Source organism: Pelodiscus sinensis, chromosome 2 (genome assembly GCF_049634645.1).
Source record: "Pelodiscus sinensis isolate JC-2024 chromosome 2, ASM4963464v1, whole genome shotgun sequence".
Lineage (NCBI taxonomy): Eukaryota > Metazoa > Chordata > Testudines > Trionychidae > Pelodiscus > Pelodiscus sinensis.
The window spans coordinates 163,530,909-163,556,661 of NC_134712.1; the positions used below are offsets into that span (position 1 = coordinate 163,530,909).

General features: G+C 43.8%; 1 protein-coding gene across 3 annotated transcripts in view; it reads left to right on the forward strand.

Annotated features, from left to right (window-relative positions):
* The window catches only part of TPK1 (thiamin pyrophosphokinase 1), a 455,370-nt gene that overhangs the window by 167,866 nt on the left and 261,751 nt on the right, over window positions 1–25,753 (forward strand). The window lies entirely within an intron of this gene.

Genomic DNA, 25,753 nt, shown 5'->3' on the forward strand with positions numbered 1-25,753 from the left:
GTTCTGATCCATATAGTGCTTATGTTGGGCCTGATTCCCATTTACACTGGGGCCACTTTATACTGCTCTAGTCATTTAAAGAAAACTGAACATGGATGCAAAAATAATGTAACCTCCTCCCCTTTTTTTAGGCCCTCTTATTTTGTCAGAGTGGTGTCAAATGGCCTCAACAGGAATGAGAATCAGGCCCAATGTGATTATTGTGTTAGCTTCAGAAATTATGGTGAGGTGATGTAAGTTACCCATTGGCCTTCCCTGGTCCAGCAAATTTCCTCATCTGGAACTGGACAGGTCCCCAGGGTGTATCCAATCTGTAGCCTGAGTACTCCCTTGAACTCAATGGTACTTGTTGCCATTTGCCAGTTGTCCTCATCTTGCAAAGGGATGCAAGAGATTGTGTGTAAGTGTAGCTCGCCTGTTATGGCTCTGGACGAGGGACGTGTAGCCAAAAAAGTGATCAGGTGGAGGGTGTAAGAAGGTGATAGCTCACCCCTTAGTTCAGTGTCATCCAGCACCATAGAATGTGACTCCAATTCAGCAAGTTCCTTAAGCATGTTCCTATGTTAAAACCTACCATGTTCAGAAGAAGCTGCCGGCAAGTGATGCAGGTGCAGAAAATCACACACCAAAGCTAAGAGGCAACATGTTTATTTCAGCCCTGTCCCTAGCAGCAGGTGTCAGTGTAAGGTAGCTGTATGGCAACTCTGGGAGTACTGAGAAACAGGAGGCGAGCATAAAAACAAACAAGGATGAGGACAACTGGAAAATGACAACAAGTACCATTGAGTTCAAGGGAGTACTCAGGCTACAGATTGGATGCATCCTGGGGACCTGTCCAGTTCCAGATGAGGAATTTTGCTGGACCAGGGGAGGTCATTTCTGGCCCCCCGCCACCAGTCCCTGCAGCCCAACTGGCTTCCTATCCCCACTACTGGCCCCTCCTGTCCTCCCCCGCTACCCTGCCTCTGGTTCCTGCTGCTCTGCTGACCTCCACTACCCTGCTGGGCAGCCCCGCCGCCATGCACCAGGCTCCTGCTACTGTGCCGGGCAGCTCCACTCTGTCGGTAGAGACAAAGGATGTTGCTGGACCAGAGTCTTGGGTTAGAGAGTTTCAAACTGTACAAGTTAGGGTTGTGCTTAAATATCTGTGTTATTTACCAGGTGTTTGATTCTCTCAGGTCCCACTTCTTGCCTACATGTAGTAGTGAGCTGGCTACAGCTGCCCTCTGACTGGCTGCTTGGTCCCAGCAGAGCTGAAGGAGGGCTATGGTGCTTACTCTTTGCTTCTGTCTCCTGGCTCAGCTTGGATGATCTCCCTTTATCCCATATACCTTGGTGCAGCAGGTATAGGAGGCAGCTTCATCACCTCCACCAGCTTTACAGGCATAGGGACTCCCCCTATATAGAGGGATTTCTCCAAGGGGAATCCTTGCCCAGTTTAATTTCCCTTTGCATTGTAATGAATGATGCAAAATGAACTTAGTTAATAGTGTTAATGTCCCATGTCACTCGTACTCAAGCTTCCTACTGTCATGTAATCTGTCCTGCCTTCCTTGTCATCTCTGCTACATATAGAAGATTTCAGTTTCCAGAGATGGCATTTTTTTACCTTTTACCTGCATTAAATTTGCTGTAATATTTACAAAAAATAATAATCTGGACTCAAGCCCATTGATAGGGTAAGGCAAAGGGGACAACTGCCCTGGGGACTGGCGATTCAAAAGGTGGCAGCAGTAGCCAGAGCTATCACCTTCTTACTTGGTCACTTCTTTCGCTACACGTCCCTCTTCACTGCTGAAGGGCTGGCAGGAGAATGCTAGCTCCAGCCCCATCTCTTCCGCCCGAGGCTCCTCCCCTTTCAGGAGCACAGAGCCATGGCCCCTTGTCCAGGGCCCTGGCAGTCCTGCCAGCCGCCGTGTCTGGAGTGTTATCCCAGACATTTGGGGGACATTTAATTTCACTCCAAAAGGTCTTATTAAGATGAGTGCGTGAGAGTTTAGCAGCACAAGTGATGTGAAGTGTATCACACACAGCCTTACCTCCCCACTTCATCCATCCTCTGAATGCTCCCAGTGTGCCTCCCCTACTTCTCTGCTCCTGCCATAATTGAGTTTGCACCTTAGTCTACACCAATCCTTGCCGTAACTGAAACATGAGGCCACTGGCCACCTCCTTTTCTAGTCTCTTATCCAAACTCACTTCAACCACAGGACCTTTAAGCAATCAGCCACTTTTTAATAGTGCAGGGAAAGTTGTGGGAGTTGATATGTATTTGTTATTACAAAATACAAATGTTTGGGGCTGTCAGAACGTTAAGTGGCCTTTCACAGGCACTTGCCTTAACTCCACTTCCCTGGCAGTCAATGGTCCCATTGATTAAACTGGGAGGAGAATTGGGCCAACACTGCTTTTCAAAATCTACCCCAAGAAGCATGTAATTGTTGCTCATCGTCTCAGGTTGCAACCCTGCAAATGATAGTGTGATTGCAGCCTGAGCTAGCTTTAATGTGCTAGCTAGGATGCTGGAACAGCAAAGCCCCCGTGCACTTCAGCACTGGAACCCTGAGGAATTATTCAGGCCTCTTGCCCACACAGAAGCATGCACTGCCGGGGCATCACTTCTCCTCTGACTGAGCTAGCTAAATTAAAGCTAATTCAAGTATGCCTACTTGAACTGCAGTCATATCCCATGACTGCAGTATAGACATACCCTGTGACTAAAACTCTTATTTTACAGTGCCTAGCACAATAGGATCTTAACCGAGATCTTTGGGCTCTCCTCCCATATAATTATAAATAATATTACTCAGCCATTACTCATGCAAAGTTCCTAATGAGGTTAAGATCTCAGTAAGAATGTTAGGGTTGAATGCTCATTTATTAATTTTAGTATACAAGTAAGTTAGTGTTATATAAATCATATTGATTAATGCAAAAAAATAGTTAGCTACGTTACTGCTGGCTAAGATTTTAAGTACATAATGAGAGAAACTTTAGTGATATCCTCTTTGATGAAAGGTTTTGTGGAATGGAAATATATTTCCTACTGTTAAGTTGATAACATACTAGGATAATAGAAAAATAACTGTTTTTTCCAGCATGAAAATAATCCCAGCCAAGGTAGACACAATGCACCATGCTAATACCATTTTACTTTACTATAAAGTGGAAACTTAATGTTGTGCATGAGATGTTATTATTGCATTATCAAAAATGAATTTCTGCATGAGCAATGTGACTAGTGTGGTTACAAATATTATTATTAAAGTTTACAGCAGTTCTCCAGCCAAACTATAATAATCATTTCTTCTAAGCTCTGGCTTTAATTATTTTAATGGTTTTATGGTTTCTTTCAACTATCTTTTGTCATGCAGCCATAATTTTTTCCTAGTTTTTTTCCTCCTCCAATACAATGATAACCATTGGTATTACATCCCGTAATTGTGGAATGTGTGATTTTTTTTTTACACAGAGAGTAGCAAATACTGCAAATATATCACAGTGAATATAGTTGTTGTGGGCAGTAAATGTTTCTTGAAGCCTTGCTTGTTGTTTAAATAATGCATTTTGAGATGGTTGGCCTCTCTTCTAATGAGCAGAAGAAATAACAACGATTACTTTGGGCTTGTCTACAATACAGAGAAGATTGAAGCAACCGCAGTCGATCTTCCAGGGTTCGAATGAGCGGGTCTAGTGAAGACACAAGCTAATTCGAACTGAGAGGGCGCTCCCATTGGCACCAGGAATTTTGCTCCTCACAAGGAGTAAGGGAAGTTGTTGGGAGCATGTGCACCCATCAACCTCCTGCTGCGTGGACAGCACGAAAATGCAATTAAAGATACTTCGATTCCAGCTACAAAGTTGACTTTCCATTTAGTGCAGACCTGGTTCATCCCTCCTTTGTAGAATCACAGATTGCTGCCTCTTGGGGAGGAGAGGGAATGGCAGGGAGACAGACAGTCACCCATTCCAAAGTGAATGCCGCTTTATTCTGCTGAAAGAGGTGTTCCTCAGCTTGTGTCCTACTGCTAGTTACAGGGAATTAATTGATCTGGTCATAGGTGCCAACTTTCTTCTTTCCACCTCTCTCCCCCCCCCCCCCACTTTACCCTTTCCCCCAAGACCCCTCATTCTGCTTCTTCCCACTCTTCCTTTTCCAGTCCCCTTTCCACCTCTTCCCTCTAGATCTTCCCTTCTGCTGCCAAACAGCGGCTCGTGGATGAAGAGAACCCACTATTTTTTTTCTGTGGGTGCTCCAGCTGCAGAATACCACTGGAATCAGCACCTTTGGATGTGGTGACTCCTCTTTTAGAAGAGTGTAAGGGAGTGGTGAGCTAACGGTGACTTGTTTTCCTTGTTCCATGTCAAGTGTGGGAAGGAAGGCATGGTAGAAGACAGGGGAGAAGAGGCTGCAAGTTTCCCCATCTTCTGAGTTCTGCTCAATATCTTTTACCCCTCTAGCAGAGGTCGTAGTAGCAATGCAGTCCTGTGGAGCTCCCTAGGAACAGATCAGATGTATGATGTTTGAAGAAATCTTTTGGGTGATCTCTTCCATAGGGCCTCTCTACATTTCGATATACTGGGGAGACTGCCCATAAATGACTCACCTTCTAATATAATTTTTATGTATGTATGATTATTAATTGGTGTTACTGAAAATTGCTAGAAATGGTTCCTGGAAATACATTAGCTACTTATGCTAAACAATCTATTCCACCTTGTATTTAGCTATGTGTACAATTCCCAGTGCTGAAGAAGAGCTGTGTGGAAGTTTGAAAGCCTGTCTCTCTTACTTCTCTTTTAGAAGTTGGTCCCACAAAAGATGTTACCTCACTCATCTTGTTTCTCTAACTTCTTGGATCCTGTTTGATAACAACTCTGCATAGAAATGGTGTGGCAGCTTTGTTTTATTATGTTTCTTCTTGACTATTACACCAGTACCTGTAACATATTTTTTCCAGATTTGCGTGTAAAATATATCCATTCTCAGAGAAAAGATGCTGTCTTTCCTGTGGGTACATTTTCTATTCACTGTCACTCATTTTTTTAAAGTTTTCACAGCCAATTAGAAGTAAAATCATTCTTCATTTGAAAATAGTCCATAGACAGCAAAAACTTGAAGTCCTCCTCAATCCTGCCCCAGGCAGCAAAGATGCATTCTCTAGGTCTGCCTTTAAGGGCTGCATGAAAGCAGCCTGTTGGAGGCCAGACTAAGGTAAAAGGAGCTGCAGGGCCTTAGCAGGTCAATCTCTGGCTGGGATCAGAGAAGCAAGGAAGGATGCTCCACTCTGTCCACAGGCGCTCTTGTGGCTGCATTTGCTTTAGCTGAGAGAGGGGATCTAAGAACTTTCATCCTAAGGCAAAAGTGGAAGATAAAGGGTCCAGATGGGAAGAGGCCCAGGGAAGCAGAGTCTACTAATGGAAGAGAGTAGTGGGTGGATGCTGTTCGTAGCGTCCCTGCTTGGAACCTAGAAGAGGTTCCTTTTTGTCTGTGACCCAGCCAGAGGGCCAAGCCACTCAAAACACAACAAGTGAGGCCGACAACCTACAGAGGCACCAGGAGCAGGAAAAGGTCTGCAGTAATGTATGTAGCACTTCTCAAAGGGCAAGGAATTTACTTAGTACGAGTACAGGTTTCAGAATCTGGACCCGAGCAAGTATGTCACCGCACTCACTAGTGGCTCTGGTTTTAATACGCTCAGCACTTGAGCAGACTAAAAGAAGAATGCATAATATAGGGGAAGGGTTATTCTACTTTTGTTTTGTATGCCTATTGATTTTAGTTTCCTGAAAGGGCAACAGCCACATATATTTCTTAGAGTGGAAGGCTGGCTGTTCAACCAAATTTGTGAGACTCTCTCTCTCTGCCAGGGGAATATTGACAGGTTGAACTGTGAGTTAATAATGTTCAGTTTTACCAGTGCACATGATGAATAAATGGTGTCTTTTTAAAGTTTGGTCTGCTTTCATAGCAGAATCATTTAGCCTTGTTGTTTGAAACTTAGCAACTACCTCTGGTGCTCCACTTAAAATTTCAACCAGGTGCCAAGATGTTGTGCTGTTGGAGATAGTAATAGAAAGTCCTTTTTCACTTTGTCAGTGTGATGGGTTGGAGAGTCCCCGCTCAGCCAGGGCCGATCTGCCCCACACTAACCCCTCAGTGGCGCATGCACTCCTTGGGGCAGGCTGGGAAGCACCGGCCCCCTGTGTGCGCTGTTCGGCGGCTGCAGCCCAGCTGAGAGGCGCAGGAGCCGGCCACTGGGGAAACACTGAGCATCGGGTCACGTCGGTGATGTCAGGATGCCCCCACCCCGAGGTCAGCGGGTGACGTCAGAGAGAGTGATGCCGGCGGGGGGGGTAAAAGGAGAGGACAGGAGGAGAGTCTAGAGGACAGAGGGAGAAGGAGAGGACGGGAGAAGAGTCTAGAAGAGGAGGCTGGGAAGGAAAGACGGGTGAGGAGAGTGAAAAGAGGGAGGCCGAGCCTGGGGACAGAGAGCGACAAAGGGGAGCCTGGAGCAGGGAAGGGAAACCGGGATTGAACCAGGGGAGGTGAGCAAGTGCGGGGAAGCACCGCTGAGATCAGCGGGGTAAGAAGCAGTTCAGGGCACAGCATTCCAGGATTTGCCAGTGGGCTGGTGAGTTTGGGGATCAACCCCACCAGCCGGACAGGACACCGTGAGAGCCTGTCCTTAGGGCCCTGAGCTGGGGCCCGTGAGAGAGGGCGTGCCCAGGCCTCCCTATCCTGCGTCTCCTGACTGAGGAAAGAGGGGGAATTGTTGTTCAGAACTCGCCCCGCATGCCGGACAAGAGGGGGCGTGGTGGGCATTGGACCTGTGTGAGTGGGCAACGCAGCTGAACTGAGAAGTATACGCAGGGGTGGGTGAAAGGACACCTTTGTACAGTCAGTGAAAATGTGCTTTTAATGTGCAAAAGCATACACTATCCAAGCTCAGGAAGTCAAGTTAGGAAATTCATTTGCATCTGATGACTTGGGCTTGGTATGCCTCTTAACAGGTAAAAATGGTGTTTTTAAGGTTCTGTGTGATGACATCATACTTGGAGAAAGTGTGAAGTATTTTTGACTGACGAGACAGGCTCTAGTTGTAGTTTGCATTCGTGGCAACCTCTAAAATAGGATGTGCATGGTTAACTGGTAAGCATCACTCTTAGTGGGTGATGCTTACCAGTTAAGGTTAACTAGTGGGCTGGAACAGTCTCCTACCCACCGTGCTCCAGCCCAGCCGTGGCAAGCATCTGGGCTGGAACGGCTTCCACCCGCATGCCCCAGTTTCATTGGTTAATTGGGATTTTACATCACTAATCTGGAATACCAGGTCAGGAATTGGAGCGCCATTGTGCTAAGCACTGTATACACATGCAACAAGAAGACAAGTGTCTGTCCCACTGGGTTTACGGTCTTATGAAACCAAATAAAATATAAAAGATGTTGGCCTCCCTTCTTGATAATTCTAGAAAGAAGAGGCTACAGCAAGAAAACTCATACTAAATGGCACAAAATGGTCAAATGCAGCTTTTGCAGTCTTTTGTCAACATGATGCAGGAGAAGGAGAAGTTGCCTCATCTCAGGTGTGGACTTTTGCTTTTCCAGTGTTTCATTTATATCTACCTGTCTCTCTCTCTTTCTAACCAGATCAGCACTTAAGACTACTATTCCTAAATGAAGACGCTGTCCCTGTAAAGTTCAGATGTGTTGGTGGTTTGAAGGGTACAGAGGGGAGTGAGGATGGATGTGGAGGGAGAAAAAAGGCATGGCAGAAGGAATTAAATCTTACTTTTGTAGAACAAGGAACCAAAGGGTAGATGAAAGGAAATAACTATAACTTTTAAGCTATCGGGTTCAGTAACTGCAATATAAATTGCATCCTGCCAGAATCTGTGAAAGATAAAATCCCAGTTAAATAATTCAAAACTCCTTTAACACCTTTACCATTTTTCAGTGCTGTGTATTTAAACCAGAATGGGGTTAGGGTGGAACATACAACTTCTAATGAAAATAAGCATTAAGGTATATAGTAATGCAGCACATCTGGTAGTTAAATTGAAACAGGAGCGTTGTAATAGTGACTCAAGTCACATTTTAAGAACTCTGTCTTCACAGGTGACCTACTCTTTTGAAAGATTCATTTAGTATAGACAAAGCTTTGCAAACCATTTGAAATATTAAGACCTTCTTTATTAGCCAACATCTGGATGAATTAAATAAAGATATATTTCATATAGCTTGGATGATTCTTTCCTCCTATTCTCTGCCCCTCCTTCCCCATGGATTTTTTTAAGAAATGACAATTTTCAATTAGCTAGCAAAATTTAAAGGGAAGAATTCAAATCTATTAAATGGGGGTTTTATTGAACAGTTTTAATAAGTGAACAAAGGACATTGTATTGCATTGTACTCTGCATTACAAATCAGACCACAAAATGCTCAGGGAATTTTTTCAATTGGAGTGAATTTCTTGAAGCAATATTATAGTACAGCTCTGGTTGTGCTAAGTATAGGTTTTCACTTAAATAGTGGATGAGATTCCATTTTATGTCAAAAAGCAGAAAAGGGCTCCAAAGAGGAAGCAGTATTTTCTTCCATATTGAACAACTTTTGATTTGTGATTCTGAGCACAGTTGATGTTGAAGGCAAAACAATACACTAAACATCAGGTTCTACAAGATCACCTTCCTCCATAAGATTTGAAATCAGAAAAAAAGTGTCATTTTAATACATGCTTAAATTCATTTAAGAATGTGCTTAGCATAAAGCACATACCTGAGTGCTTTGAATAATAATGCATTGCTGAATAAGGGCCTGAAGACATAGGGACCTAATGAACAAGACCACCATGACTATTCTTGTCCCATACGATTCATAATTAGTTTATTGACTTCTTATTATGGGGGGATTTCGAGAAGTACAGAAGACTGCCAAATATTATGGTAATTTCTAGTTTACATTAAATGGAAGGCAGGAGGTTCCGTCAATTTACAAATATTGAGTAACTTGTTTCAACAAGATACTGATGGCTCATTCAACAAACATCAAGGAAAGTTGTAGACCTCCAGTAGTAGTGAAGACAGCTCTGCAATGGAAAGAGTTTAGACAGTGAAGATAGTTAATGATAACGGTCTGGAAAAAGGGGTAAACAGTGAAGTGGCAAAGTTGGCATATGATACAAAATTACTCAAGATACTTAAGTCCAGAGCAGACTGTGAAGAGTAACTAAAGGATCTCACAAAACTGGGTGACAGGTCAATTAAGTCACAGATGAAATTTTGTGTTGATAAATGCAAAAGTAATGCACATTAGAACACATAATCCTAACTAGGGATGTGAATGGTTAACCGGTAAACATCACCTGGTTAACTAATTGAATAGGATTTTACATCCCTAATCCCAACTATATATAAAAAAATGATAGGGCCTAATTTAGCTGTTACCATTCCAGAAAGAGATCTTGGAGCAGCGATGGGCGAGTGAGGGGACTGATTGAGTGGCCCTCCTTCATCTCAGTGGGCTGCAAGATTGTCATAACCAAAACATTTTCCTGGGGTAGGGTAGTTTTGCTAAGTGCACTTAGAATTTGGGGATTGTGTTGATTGAGCAAGAGCAGCACTGTGGATGCTGAGGGAGTGCATGTCTTTCACAGCCAATGTTGTGTGCAATCAGCACACACCTCACTTCCTGTGCCCTGGCTTTATGTGTTTGTCACTTTAGTAATATGATAGGAAAAATCTACGTGGACAGAAACCAGTGGAATCTGGCAACCCTGTGCATTGGCAACAGTAAGCAAATGGTAAACAGGCAACCTCAAGGCCACACGTAGAACCCTGATGGGCTGTAGGTTGCCCATCACCTTCTTGTAGGCAGCGTAAATACTTATCTGAAAACATCTGCTTAAGGTTCCGTGGCAATCAAAAAAAGCTAACAGAATGTTAGGAACTATTAGGAATAGGGTTGCCAGGTAGACCCTGCTAAAAAACCAGACACGCTTGTCGGGGGCCGGAAGCAGAGCTGGCGGGGGGACCTCTGGGGGCTGGCTGGTAGGAAAGGGGGGCCTGGAGGAAGGAGAGTGGGAACCACAGCTGGTGGGGGAGAGTCCGGGGGCCGCGGGGCTGGCCAGCAGGAAGAGGGGGCGGGAAGCAGAGCTGGGGGAGGATCGAGGGCCGTGGGGCTGGAGGGGAGGATGGGGAGGCAGAGGAAGGGGGGCGGGAAGCAGACCTGGCAAGGGGGGCGGTGTAGCCACTGGCCACAGCCGGAGTCCTTCTGGCCACGCCCCCCGGCAGGCGTTCCCTTTACTTGCCAGCAGAAGCCAGGCAGGGGGTGGCTGGGAGTCCCGGCTTCAGCCCCACCCCGCCCTGCCTGACTTTTGTGCATGACCACAGGGCTCCCAAAGCCAGTCGCAGCCTGCCTCCCAGTCGCTCTCCTGCCCCCACCAGGCTTCCCTCCAGCATCCAGCCGGGAATTCAGAAAATACCAGAAATTGCACATGTCCGGTATTTTTGAATTTTTCTACCGGACAGACAGTGCAAATACCGGACTGTCCGGTAGAAAACCAGACACCTGGCAACCCTAATTAGGAAGAGGATAGATAATAAAACAGAAAATATCATGATGCAACTATATAAATCCCTGGTACTCCCACTCCTTGCATCCTGCGAGCAGTTCTGTTTGCCCCATCTTAAAAAACTTCTGTAGGAAGAGAGATTAAAAAGACTGGGACTCAACAGCTTGGAAAAAGAGATGCCTACGTGTGGACATGATAGAGGTATAGAAAGTCATTTAATGCTCTGGAGAAAGCAAATAAATAAGTGTTGTTTACCCCTTCACATAACACAAGAAACATAATCGCCTGAATACTGGCCTGTAGAGTGGCCTGCCTGTTTCCAGAAAAACATTTTAGTCTGCAAATATTTGGGCAACCAAGTCATTAACCTCTTCAAAGGGATTCCCTTCTTCCTTGAACTCCAGCACTTGTCTTCTCATTTGGCCTTGGGAGCCCAGCCCATTTCTCCTGAAAAGCCAGGGAACAAGAGAAACATCTGCCTGACATAAATGGGTATTGACTACTATTTAGGCAACTAGGCCACTGAGCAGTCTGCTCCCCTCTCTCCTTGCTTCTGTACCACATCCATAAAAGGACATAAAAATTAAGGTGATTTCTAAAGATGTTCCTCTATAAAAGTCATGAAAGCTGGGTGGTGGAGGCTATCACATGTTTGAGACTGTTGGGATCAGTTTCTGAATATCAAGCTCAATGCCATTATACTGTTTGCTTATCGCTAATAGGCAATGTTCTAAAGGATTAGATTTACTTGAACTAGAATTGCAACTTAATAGGAGTTTTAAACTTTTGATTAAATCTAGATCATTTGGACAGAAGTATCAGGTGCTCATTAGGGGATTGATACAAAGACCATTGAGATCAATGGAAGACTCTTATTGACGTTATTAAGCTCTGGGTCAGGCCCTAATATATCATACACAAACAGCTTTTGCTTGGCGTGTGTATTTGCCTTCCCTACATCAGTAACTAGAATAGATTTGGATCATTCTGTCAAAAGTTTTGAGTGGGAGGTTGAAACATGCCCATGAATGTTTGTGTCCAGTTGGAGAGATGTAAAGGACAATATGTGAGATATAATTGGCTATAAGTTTCCTAACTTCAGGACCAGCTCCAAATATAAGAGGGGGCATAGCTAAGGCAAAAGCATGCTTGCTTTTTGCATGGATATATTCATGTATGGGGCTATTACATATACATATTTGTATGTAATATAGACATATATTTTCATAAGTGCAAATATGCCCTTTGCATAGCATATTGAATGAGACTCCACATTGGCAATTGGCTAGCTATACCCTGTTGAAATGTGTTCCATGTTAGGACATAACATCTCTACATGACTGCCTGAACTGGGTTTAATGCAGATAATACATTCTTCATTTGGACAACTCCCATTCTCTAATAAATTTAGCTTTGTTGCTGTGTACAGAGAGCAGATGAAGGTATCTCAAGTGAAAACTGATCAGTAAGGCATCTGATATTTCTTGTGACCTTCCTACAAGTAGAATTCATCTGAAGAAGTGGGCTGTGCCCACAAAAGCTCATGATACTATTTAAATTTTTTGTTAGTCTATAAAGTGCTACCAGACCATTTGCTTCCTGTTTTTTTGTGTAACAGACTAACTTGGCTATCCCCTGAAGCTTTTGAATTACTAATTAGAGAGTGTATATTTTTTTTTGTTCAGGCTACAGTAGATCTGTTAAAAAGGGTCTTGAGGGTCATTATGATATTATTGTTATTTTATAGGGATTGATATACCATCTCTTCTCTAATGTTGTGTTCTCGGCACTTGCTGGTATTCTGTCCTCATTCCTAATGCTGCCAATTGAGCCTACATGTTGAATAATTGATTTGTTCAGAGATAACAGTGTTTTGTATTTGCTCTTTGTAAAAGAGATTTCATAAACGAAGTGTCATTGGCTTCCAGCTTACAGTTTGTGATTCTTTCAAGTTTTTTGGTTTAAGTAACTGATTCTGTTTGCTCAGGTAAGCTTTGTTATCTTCCTGTGACAATGTACTGCATTCTCCTCTCAAGGTAACTTTCAGAGCTTCCCCTAATATGATTACTCGTGCTGATTCTTTCTTGTAAAAATATCAACTCTGTCTTCATAAAATTTCCTCTGAGGCATGTTCCTCTTCCATTTTGGGCATTTCTTTCTATTAGTATATATTGTTGAGATTAACATTTGCAAAATGATTCAATATGCTGTATGATTAACCTGAGCTCCATTATGTAGCGACACTGGTACAACCCAGCTGAATGTCAGACTATGTGTCTTGACATATGGGAAAATTAGGAGGTGAGGTATGATGTTCAGCAATTGCATTGTCTTGGTTCCAACTTTATCCTGTGTTATATTGCAGAATTTTAGACTTGGGGGACCACATTCAGTCCAAGCTCAATGAGTGTAACTCATTTATTTTCAATGGCAATATGACTTCTAAAATCAAATAATTCAGCTTGGTCCACATGATAAGATTTTGCCCAAATAATTATGTCATCTAGGAGTATAAAAAATAACTGTGCTGGCCAAATCCCAAGTGTAGCTTTAACTCCTCTGCTGACAGAGGAGTGCTTCTGTTGGCCTAGTTTATATTAATGTTGTTTGGGGCAGTAGCTATGCCAGTAGAAGAATTCAGCCTACTTTTGCTGTGTCTATACTTAGGAGCTCTGCTCACATAGGCATGATGGCATAAAACCTTTGCAAAGGAAAATACTACTGGTTACTACCATTATTACAGACACCAGTAACTCAAATAGGATAGCATGACTCAAAAGCTTTAGGTGTTTGTGAACTGTGGCAAACATAAAATGTATACTCTTCACCTTTCCGCTCCCCCTGAGTAGCCTACTCCCATTCATTAGCAAAGAAACCAACAACCTTTTTAATTGGGTTATTTGTCATTAGCTCTTGTGACTAAGCTATACCTTAATTAACAGATTTCTTTTTTATCTCCATCCTGTTCTTTTGATCTCTTATTTCTGTGGTTCATTTCTCTTGCTTTCATTATTTACTTGTTCTCTGTGTTTCCCTCTTTTTCTCTAAGTCTTCATGTACTCATTGTGTGTCCTGGGTGCAATCCCATGGTCTGAAACTAAACAAGAATATGACTGCTGATTGTGATCCGAAGTGAGTAAATATTTATTTTTCATCCATGCAGGGTGTATTTGTTAAGTAAAGATAGGGGTGGGGAAATGTATACAAGAAGTGAACAAATTATTCTAATGTACCCCATCAAAGCATTTCAAAATATACTATGGGTATGTCTGCACTTGCATCATCTTTCGAAAGATGGATGCAAATTCAGACAAGTGAAATTGCAAATGAAGCGTGGATTTGCATAATCACAGACTGCCACTATTTTGAAATACCCTATCTTGAAATAACAAACGCTGTGTATACGCGGTTATTTCGGGAGAAAACCTTTCTTCCGAAATAACCCTTATTCCTTCCGAAATAACCCTTATTCCTTCCAAAATAACCCTTATTCCTCCTACAATGAGGTTTACTGGTTATTTCGGAAGAAGGGTTTTCTCCCGAAATAACCGCATCTACACAGCATTTGTTATTTCGAAATCGGGTGTTTCGAAATGGCCGCGGTCCACGATTATACAAATGAAGCTAAGGAAATTCAAATCCGCGCTTCATTTGCAATGTCGCCTGTCTGCATTTTCATCCCTCTCTTGAAAGAGGATGCAAGTGTAGACATACCCTATGGGAAAAATTATGCATTGGCTAGGGAATTAAATTTACTCTCTTAGGGTATGTCTACACTACAAAGTTAGTTCGAACTAACGGACGTTAGTTCGAACTAACTTTCCTAGGCGCTACACTAGCGCTCCGTTAGTTCGAACTTAATTCGAACTAGCGGAGCGCTTAGTTCGAACTAGGTAATCCTCATTTTACGAGGACTAACGCCTAGTTCGAACTTACTAGTTCGAATTAAGGGGTGTGTAGCCCTTTAATTCGAACTAGTGGGAGGCTAGCCCTCCCCAGGTTTCCCTGGTGGCCACTCTGGCCAACACCAGGGAAACTCTTCTGCCCCCCTCCCGGCCCCGGAGCCCTTAAAGGGGCACGGGCTGGCTACGGTGCCCGTGCCAGGTGCAAGCCTGCCAGCACCCAGCTAGCAGACCCTGCACCTGGCACGGCACAGAGCCACCCACCCGATGCCCCCCAGACCACCCCCTCTTGCCGGGACCAGGCTGGCGGGCACCTTCCTGGGCTAGTGCGGACATCGTGGACCTCGTCCACGATCTCCGCACTAGGCACAGGAAAGTGGCTGTCTAGGGCAGGAGAGCTGCCAGCCTGGCCACCCAGGAGCAGGTGTGCATGAAAATCAAGGGGGTCCACTGAGACCCCCGACCCTGAGCCCTGAGCTTACAATGGCCGTCCTGGGTCAGACCTAAGGTCCATCTAGCCCAGTAGCCTGTCTGCCGACAGCGGCCAACCCTAGGGACCCTGGAGGGGATGGACCGAAGACAGTGACCAAGCCATTTGTCTCGTGCCATCCCTCTCCAGCCTTCCACAAACTTTGGGCAGGGACACCACTCCTACCCCCTGGCTAATAGCACTCCATGGACCCAACCTCCATGACTTGATCTCACTTCCCTTTAAACTCCTGCAGCAAGGAGTTCTGCAGGTTAACTATTTGCTTTGTGAACAACAACTTTCTCTTACTAGTTTGAAGCCTGATACCCATTCCTTTCCTTTGGTGTCCTCTAGTCCTTCTATTATGGGAACTCAGGAAGAACTTTTCTGAATGCACCCTCTCCACCCAACCCCTGCTTTTAGAGACCTCTATCCTGTCCCCCCTCCGTCTCCTCTTTTCTAAGCTGAACAGTCCCAGTCTCTGTAGCCTTTCTTCATCTGGGACCTGTTCCCAACCCCTGATCATGTTAGTTGCCCTCCCTTCTCCCAGCCTTTCTCTTCCCCTCTCCCACCTCCTTTTCCCAGTCTCCCCCAGTTTTTTTCAATAAAGACAGAGTCAATGTTGGAAGAAACGTTATCTTTATTTTGTACATCAATAAGAAGGGGGGCTAGGGAAGGGTAAGTGGAAGGAGGTGAGGGAGGAATGGGGTACGAGCCCCCGATGGGGACGACTGGGCTGGCTCTGCGGGCTTCTGGGGGTGGAAGCTCTCCTGCAGCCCCCCAATTATCCCCTCTCCCCAGATGGCAGCCTGCGGCAAGTGCAGCCGGGCTGATGGCCGAGTGGTGGGATGTGCCCAGTGTGGGTACTCCGGGCACTCCAAGCCAGAACTTCTTTGCAAGCGGGGCACCCCTTAGAACTGTGTGTCCGGGGTGGGGGTCGGGACCCTTTAAGCGCAGCCCTCGGCTAGCCTGAGACAGCATCTCCATGCTCTAAGTCCTCCTTTTATGCCCTGCCGGCACTGCTTCCGGCCATCCTTAAGCCCTGTTCAGAGTCCACTCAATGTGGACTTGCTAGTTCGAATTAGCAAAACGCTAAGTCGAACTAGTTTTTAGTTCTAGACGCGTTAGTTCGAATTAGCTTAGTTCGAATTAACTAATTCGAACTAAGTTAGTTCGAACTAGCGCTGTAGTGTAGACGTACCCATAGATCCTTTTAATCACTAGCTGGAATTGGTAAATTTCACGGCTGTGTCTAGACTGGCAAGTTTTTCCGCAAAAGCAGTTGCTTTTGCGGAAAAACTTGCCAGCAGCCTACACTGGCCACTTGAATTTCTGCAAGAACACTGACGATCTCATGTAAGAAATCAGTGCTTCTTGCGGAAATACTATGCTACTCCCGTTCAGGCAAAAGTCCTTTTGCTCAAAAGCTTTTGCACAAAAGGGCCAGTGTAGACAGCTCAGATTTGTTTTGTGCAAAAAAGCTTCGATCGCGAAAATGGTGATCGGGGCTTTTTTGTGCAAAAGCACGTCTAGATTGGGCACAGATGCTTTTCCGCAAAAAGAGCTTTTGTGGAAAAGCGTCCGTGCCAATCTAGATGCTCTTTTCCTCAAATGTTTTTAATGGAAAACTGTTCCGTTAAAAGCATTTGCGGAAAATCATGCCAGTCTAGACGTAGCCCACATGTTTAAATCTCCAGGCAGCATTCAGACTGAGATCTTGCAATTTGAAAGGCAGGCAGGCTATCTTTAGTCATGTTGGAATTCTGCAGTTTTACTCTGGTTCCAAATGCAACAATTGCAGAATTCCAATAGGAGTATCTTGGATTATTTTTCAGCAAGGTGCCACTTGTGTTGGGTTTGTTCAGGAATTCATGCACTGTAATATTCCATCCTCCTTCTAAGAAAATTAAAATATTTGTTTTGCAATTTCAGTGAAGGAAAGTTGCAGTTTAGAGCTACAGATAGAATCCAAAATAAGAGGCTGGTGGGGCTTGTTTTCTCTCATGGCAGTCTGATGGGTGGATCTGTGACAGTATCTAGGTACACTGCCCTAGGAGCACAGTAGAGAAGAAATTGTGATACTTGCTTCTGCAGGGAAATACCCGTATATACTCGAGTATAAGTCGACCCGAATATAAGCCGAGGCACCTAACTTTACCCCAAAAAACTGGGAAAAAGTATTGACTCGAGTATAAGCCTAGGGTAGGAAATGAGGCAGCTACTGGTAAATGTAAAAAATGAAGATAGATACCGGGTCTAGCCCCGGAAGTCGGGGCGAAAGCTGCTCCGGTGCCCCTGGTCTGCTGGAGACCGTCTCCAGCAGACCAGGAGCACCGGGGGGGTTCCCGCGCTTCTGAGGCTTTGCCAGAGCAAAGCCTCAGAGGCGCGGGGAACCGCCGCTGCTGCCGCTTCAATCTGGGTGCCTGTGGTCTGCTGGGGACCGTCCCCAGCAGACCACAGGCTCCCGGACTGAAGCCGCAGCCGCGGGGGGTCCCGCGCCTCTGAGGCTTTGCTCTGGCAAAGCCTCAGAAGCGCGGGAACCCGCCCGGTGCCCCTGGTCTGCTGGAGACGATCTCCAGCAGACCAGGGGCACCGGAGCAGCTTTCGCCCCGACTTCCGGGGCTAGACCCGGCCAGCGGTAGAGACGCGCTGAGCCCGCCTCAGTTCTCGAGATGCCGACTCGAGTATAAGCCGAGGGGGGCATTTTTCAGCACAAAAACTGTGCTGAAAAACTCGGCTTATACTCGAGTATATACGGTACTCTGTAACTGTTCTATATAGTAGCAGACTGTTTTGTTGTCTCAGTTCTGCTGATCAACATATTGCAATATGGAATCAAAGCCTGCCCATTCCCCGTGTCTGTCTGACCCTTACCCAGGCACCATGACAATGGGAGTTGTGGACTTGGAGTACCTGCTCTCCCTCACCTGTGCTGAATCCAGCCTCACAAGCAGCTTATGCCTGCACTAAGAGGATGCTGACATTCCCCTGAGTGGGTGCTCAGACACTCTTGCCTTTCACAGATCTGTTTTCATAAATGCTATCAACGTGGAGAGCTTTATTTTTTCCATGAAGGATGAAGTTAGTTTGCTTTTAAAATTTGCTTGATGGAAACCCTGAATGGCAATTAAAAACACAGGTAGTGGGAGCTTTCCATCATACTTGTGGCTCTTTGTTTTCAGTGCGTCAGAAATCAATGATGCTGCCATGGAAAACAACATGAAATGAAGAAATAAAAAGTCAATCAAAGCCTAAAGTCAGTGCATGTTACACTGAATTATTAAACAATCTAATTTTAAAACTTTCACAAATACCATCAGCGCTGAAATGTCTCCATTTCACCTGCAAATCAGATAATAGATGTAGATGAAAACCCAGCAACACATACTTTCAACACTTTTAATTTAACTTTCATTTATGATTTTATGTGCGTGTTCTCTACAAGTTCGTGACATCTGTAGACAAGTTGTGGTAAAGCGGATATAAAGTTTTGGGGTATTGGCAGGATATATTTAAGAAATCAATGGAAAGAGAGTGGTATTTGAAGTGCTCCTGAAGAGCGAAAAACACCAGGAATGGACTACATTCTGTCCTGACATCAACAAGCACAATATTCCTTTTGAGATAATCATATTATCTACAAGTAACTATTGATTCCCATCCTGTGGCCTATGGCTCACAAGTGACCCATAGGGGTTATAGTGGACCACAAGTTGAATATGAGTCAGCAGTGTGATGCTGTTGCAAAGAAAGCAAACATGATTTTGGGATGCATTAACAGGTGTGTTGTAAGCAAGACACAAGAAGTCATTCTTCCGCTCTACTCTGCGCTGGTTAGGCCTCAATTGGAGTATTGTGTTCAGTTCTGGGCACCGCATTTCAAGAAAGATGTGGAGAAATTGGAGAGGGTCCAGAGAAGAGCAACGAGAATGATTAAAGGTCTAGAGAACATGACCTATGAGGGAAGGCTGAAGGAATTAGATGTGTTTAATTTAGAAAAGAGAAGATTGGGGGGGGGGGACATGAGAGCAGTTTTCAGGTATCTAAAAGGGTGTTATAAGGAGGAGGGAGAAAACTTGTTCATCTTGGCCTCTGGGGATAGAACAAGAAGCAATGGGCTTAAACTGCAGCAAGGGAGGTTTAGGTTGGACATTAGGAAAAAGTTCCTAACTGTCAGGGTAGTCAGACACTGGAATGCATTGCCCAGGGAGGTTGTGGAATCTCCATCTCTGGAGATATTTAAGAGTAGGTTAGATAAATGTCTATCAGGGATGGTCTAGACAGTATTTGGTCCTGCCATGAGGGAAGGGGACTGGACTCGATTACCTCTCGAGGTCCCTTCCAGTCCTAGTATTCTATGATTCTATGACCCATGGAGGACTTGTTGCTGTTTGGCGGACACCTGACTGGTCAGATGATGCTGGCTTTCCCCCTTGTTTCCTATTCCTAAATTACACTAAAGACATCTAAAAATGATCTGCCACAAAAATAGGCTTTGCTGTGGGTTAAGTATTTGCTAGATGCTGCTTTGCCTTTGAGTCTCTTGGTGGCTCCCATGCCTTCAGGCGGGATCATGGTTGTGTGGCCATGTGGCCTGATTTCCATCTGTCATGGAGGAGGCCTCAGAGAAATTTGTTGTCATTGTTTATCCTTTCTTTTCCATTGTGAGTGGCAGAATTCCTGGGCCAGTGGGCAAGATGGCAGGGGACCCAGCTCTGTGCACCTAAAAGGAATGGAGTCATGGGCAGAAGGACAATGGTGGGGGCAGCCAGTCCTCAGAGCCACCTGGAGCATGCTGTGCAGTACTCCAATGATTTAAAAGCGCCAGGGCTCCAGCCACCGACATTGCTGCAGTAGTTGCGATGGCAGCTGGGAGCCTTGGGCCCTTTTGAATCACTGAGCCCTTGGGCAACTGGCCCCTTTGTCTCCCTCAGTTGACAGGCCTGAGGGTTGGGTGATGTCAGTTCTATATGAGGGACTAATTTTAGGGAAAATACCATGAACCAATGATGTTATGTTTGACTATCTCTTCCTTTTTGCCCAAGAATGACATTTGTTAGCAGAGAACTCAGTGGAAACACTGATTAAGAGACGTGATGCGGACACAAGAAAAATAAAAGCACCTTGCCCCTAAATGAATATTCATTTGACTTTTGATTTGCTTGGTTTTCCTTGAATTTTTAAAGCGTTCTTTCATCCGGTTGCTTATGGTCAAACTCCTTTTGCAGAACCCCATGCACATAAAAGAGAGATGTTGATTATACCTTGTAAATTGCCTTTATACAATACAAGCACCATCACTGTAGAATTAGGGCTGCTGCTAAATCAGGTAGCAGCTCCCACTAACTGGTTGCTAAGCTTTTGAAGCCCACTATAACTCCTCCTCACAGAAACCTCTCTCAGACACCAGGAAATATCCCTTTGGGACTGTCTATACAAGCATTTTGTACATCTTATACATAAATATGAGGAAAAGGTTGAATAGGAATATATTTGATTTTACACACTGTGGCAGTTTTCATCCTCAGAATTTCTTCCACTTCAAAAATTTTAAGTAGGATAGCATAATTCTGCCTTTGACAGGGCCTTAAAACATCTCCTTTTTCAGCTTTTCACCAATATATTTTTTTTGGGGGGGGCACAATGTTTCAGCTGAAAACTCAAAAATTTCCATGGAAAACATCAACAAAAACATTATTCCATTTTTCTCATATTTCCATGGGAGGAACCAACTCTAGTTTTTTGAATATGTAAGTGGTGTTTTGCCTTCCCACCCAGAACACCGTAGTAGGTCATTAATACAGTATTGACTATGAGGGGAAAAATGTGATTTACTAAATCAGTAACAAAACTGTGCAGCATCCAGTGTTCCCTCTAAGCTGTGGGGCAGCACAGTTTCATGCATGGAGCTGACTGACTGGGCGGGGCTGATTAATCACCTGTGAAGCTCTGCTGTCCTGCAGCTTAGAGGGAACACTGACTGCATCCTAGGGGTTTTTTTATGTTCTCTCATTTAACCATTTGACCAAGTCTGCTTCTACTTGTGAGATAGGGATGATGTAACAGTTAATAGGCTAATTGATATCACTTAACCAGTTAACTATTTTAACCTATCAGAGGGGTAGCCCTGTTAGTCTGGATCTGCAAAATTGACAAGGAGTCCTGCACCTTATAGACTAACAGGTGTATTGGAGCATAAGCTTTCGTGGGCAAAGACCCACTTTGTCAGATGCATCTGATGTGGGTCTTTGCCCACGAAAGCTTATGCTCCAGTACATCTGTTAGTCTATAAGGTGCCACAGGACTCCTTGTCACTTTTATTTTAACTTAGTTCCTGCTGCCTGGCCCTGCTGTGGCCATGGCTGTGTGGGTCCCATTGCCCATCCCACTTGCTCCACTGTGGCTATGTCTAGACTGCAGACTTCTTTCGAAAGAGGCTCTTTCGAAAGCATCTTTCGAAAGAGCCTTTTTCGAAAGATCGCGTCTAGACTGCAGGCGGATCTTTCGAAAGAGCAATCCGCTTTTTCGAAAGAGAGCACCCAGCGAGTCTGGATGCTCTCTTTCGAGGAAGCCCTATTTACATTGAAGAACGCCTTCTTTCGAAAGAGGAACTTTCGAAAGAAGGCGTTCTTCCTCGTGAAACGAGGTTTACCGCCATCGAAAGAAAAGCCGCGTTCTTTCGAAATAATTTCGAAAGAACGCGGCTTGAGTCTGGACGCAGGGGAAGTTTTTTCGGGAAAAGGCTACTTTTCCCGAAAAAACCCCTGAGTCTGGACACAGCCTGTGGCTGGGGCTGCTCTGGCCCAGTGTGGCTGGCTGTTGTCGGAGTTAACTGGCAAGGGCTGGTTAACAGCTAAGCATACCGGTAATCCTAATGTTTACTGGTATGCTTACTGGTTAACTGGTTAACATTGCTATTGTGAAATCTGAAGAGTTCACGTCTTCAGGTGGAATAACTGCAGGAGGAATTCTTGCAAAAGGAACCCATAATTGCCAGAAGTACGTTGTTGTCTTTTGTTCTAAGCACCAGAAGGCATAACGTACAGAAGTGGACCTGCAGCTACAATATTAATGACATATGCTTGAAAGATGTGATTTTTTTAATTGCCCATTTGAATGATATTCATATAAAACATCTGAAACTCAGAAGACTTTTTCTTTTTTGCACTTATAGAATTTAAAAGCCATCATTTTGTTGCTAAAATGGCGCATGCGTAGTTGTAAATGAAATTGCAGACACAGTCATAACTGTCGGCTTAATCCTGTGCAGTGCTCAGTGCTCCTGTGATATGCTTCTCTCATCTCCCACAGCCTGTAACTTCTAGTTAGGAAAGATCCTTGTATCCCATTAATTTTGTTGATGTCACAGTGTAACCTGAGCACAGATGGTATGCTTAATCATGGTTGTTTCAAGCCCTGTGCAGCACTGAAAATATAGGAATACAATTAAATATCAGTGTCAAGACTAGACATTTTTACTTGTAGATGAATTAGCTTAAAATATATTTATTTTAAATGGTGAGAAGTAGGCATTATAGCTACATTAATGTTTGACACAATTACATGGATTTACAGCCTCGGGTGAACTTTTCATGGAGAGCTGGAGCAAAAGAAATACATGGATTCTGTGACTGTATTCTCATAACTTCTGTAAAACTAAGGGAAAATGTGCAAAAACCATGAATGCTCAATTCTATGGATTTCTATTGCTCATGATCTAACATTATTACTATAATGATGAAGCAAAGAACTGTTAGTCATATGTTTTAGCAAACAAAGCAATTTTGTGCATTTCTACCATATAGTTTACTTATAAATACCACAATTTCAAGTCATTTATTAGGTAGAGGATGTCTTATGTGTAGATTATTTCAGTAGGTTAATTATGGTAACCAGGTTACCAAATCTTTAAATTAATGAGGGAGTGGAGCAGAGGGGAACAGATATGCATGGGAAAAGATGGCAAGAAAAAGTTATGGGACAATATAAAGAGATGGGGGTAAACTCTCATAACTGAGAGAGTTTATTATGTTTGTTAATTTCAAATCCCTAAAAGGCCCTTCTTATAAGGGAACTGAATACATAGTATTGTAATTATAAGACATGGCTGAAGTTATGTTTGTCTTGCTGAGTTAGTTGTGCTTAGGAAAACATATTTTCTTTACTCTTTGTCTTTATCTTCTCTTTTGTTCAGAACATCACAGCTGGACATGCCAGACATTAGTCCAGGAATGAATTTTACTCAGAGAGAAATTGGTAATTGTGATGATTATTAACTACCCACTTCCTATAGCTAGAGTGCAGCTGAGACCGGACAGCCTCCTCTCCCCAAATGCTGATGAGATCTAGCGCCTCAGCATGGCTCCAAGCTGGGGATCTCCTGGTGCTTAGAGCAAGCATCATCAGCTGGAGAGATGAGTTGAGAATTCACTACCCACCACCAAGCAAACAGGAAGGGGACTTTCACTACCTTCTTTAGTCTATTTAGGGTAATGTGTACACGTATTTTCACTGGGATGGACACCAGTTGAAGGCTCTTCCAGATCTGCCACTGACTGAGGTCTCCTTTCCTTAGCAACTTCATCATAGGACCATGTTTCCATTTGTTTAGGGGTTTTTTCCTCTTATGCTTGTATCTCTTGTAAGAGGCCTATCAAAATGTCTGCCGTGTTCTGCGAGTCTGCCTCCTCCACGATGTTGTCCAGATTATGATGCTGCACTGGTAAAGATATCATTCACATTAAATATAAAACTTTCTAGGGGCTATGTAGTAGATGTTAAAGATCAGGGGGTAATATCCATATTTTGTCTAATATTCCTTATTTCAAAAAACCCAGCTTCTTTGCCCACAACGGATATGGGTTCTGTTCCAATCTTTCTCTGATTCTTTTGTCTGCCTCGTCTGTCTAGCCTGCAAGCTTTTGGGGGCAAGGACTTTCTTTTATTATGTGCTATTTATGCAGTGCCTGGCATAATGGGGCCTAAATCTTGGCTGAAGCCTTTAGGCATTGCTGTATTTCAAATAATTAATAATAATTAACTTTGGGTAAGCTGCTGCTGCATGCCTAGAGCCTGCTAGAATTGCCTACACAATTGGTGCATTATACAGTGACCAATTAGCTATTTTAAAGCATTTTCATCTTTGATATAAACAGCACTATATAAAATACACTTCTGTTTTCGTGTTTTAGCTTTTCGTAGGGATTTTTTTCCATCTGATTTGTAAGGTCAAGATTGCTGACTGTCTATTTGAATTCATCTGGGTAATAGTGCTGCATCTTCTTATAGCTAATGCATATAATTACTTTTTATCAAGCAATGTTTGGTCCAGAGCTGTAAACATACTGTGAGTTATTGACTTTTTGCCCAACAGTTAATTACTTGCTAGTTACCTGAAGTACCTGGGGCTTTGGTCCATACCAGTGTAAGTCATTAACTTGCAGGTAAGGATCAGCACTTTGTAAATGGCTTTCTTAATAAATTTACTGAATGGGAGGAGGGAGCTTTTTAAATCCTGGCTAAGTAAGGTAGCTATTTTAATTTCAATAGTTGCTCTGTATCCGTGGCACATGAGAGGGAAAGACGGTTGAGCTTTAGGTCTTCGTTAGAATCCCAACAATGAACAGACCAAATGAGTGTTAATTTATTTTAGCTCCTCTTTATTTTGGAGAGGGAGTGTGGATATTTATGCATATTTAAAGACAGTTGGCCAAAACTCTAGCTGTAGTAAATGATTGTTATCACTGATGAAGTCATGCAGCTTTACAAACAGTTGAGGATCTAGGTCACTTCAAAATAAACCAAAGACTAGTAATGGAGTCGTCCCTCTCTCTTACGTGTATAAACATCCCACTAAATTCTAATCCATCTGTTTTTTTTAAGCCCTGGGAAAGGAGATGGACACTGAAGCACATTCAGACAGATAACAGACTTGGCGTTCTAGTGTAGCGAGGACAGAAGCAGGTTTCAAATCTATGGTCCATTCACTGAGCATGCCCTTCCTGCAGTTGTCTTGTGGCTGTGGTTAGGACAAACGTCTCAGCTGACCTGCCGCTGTGGTATCCCAAGAAGAAAGAAAACCCATCTGTTGGACAGACTCCAAACATTGCTCAGTTTATAGATAACAAGACACTTATGTGCTCTGAAGCAAGCTGGTGGCTAGTGTAGATTATGTGACACAGCTGCTGTGTGCTCTCCCTGTGAGGAGTGTTGCTACTTGAATGAGCTAGCAAATTGTATACTAGCTGAAGCGTCCAATTGTATACTGGCTGAAACTATCTTTACAAATACCCCTCTGTAAAAGAAAATTACAGTAATCCAATCTCAAGGCGACAAGGGCACAGAGTGATATCTTAATTCAAGAGAAAAGGTTACAACCTTTCAGCCAAATGCAGGAGAAACGATGTATTCTTTGCCATTCAAGCTATTTGATTACTCAGAAACACTTAGAAACCCAATAACTTCTTGTGTCACAAAATACAAACAGACTCTGAAACCGCCTTTTTCAGGTCTCTGATTGGTTGCTCTAGCTAACAAGAATAGACCCTGACTTGCTGGGATCAAATCTACTGGGATGGGCATCAGATTGGACAAGGAGCCTGTGGGTTGGGGAGATCGAAACAAGGAATTTTATGAGTGGGTGGGGTGGATGCAACAGACTAGGCAAGGTGAAGGAATTGTAGATTTAAGTATTAAATAAGATTTAATCGAGTTAAACCATCTGGGGATCAGTAAAGGAATTATTTACCTATCTCGTTAACATCATGGACCCAGAATTGTGCCTTGTGGCATAGAGAATGTAAGAAAGA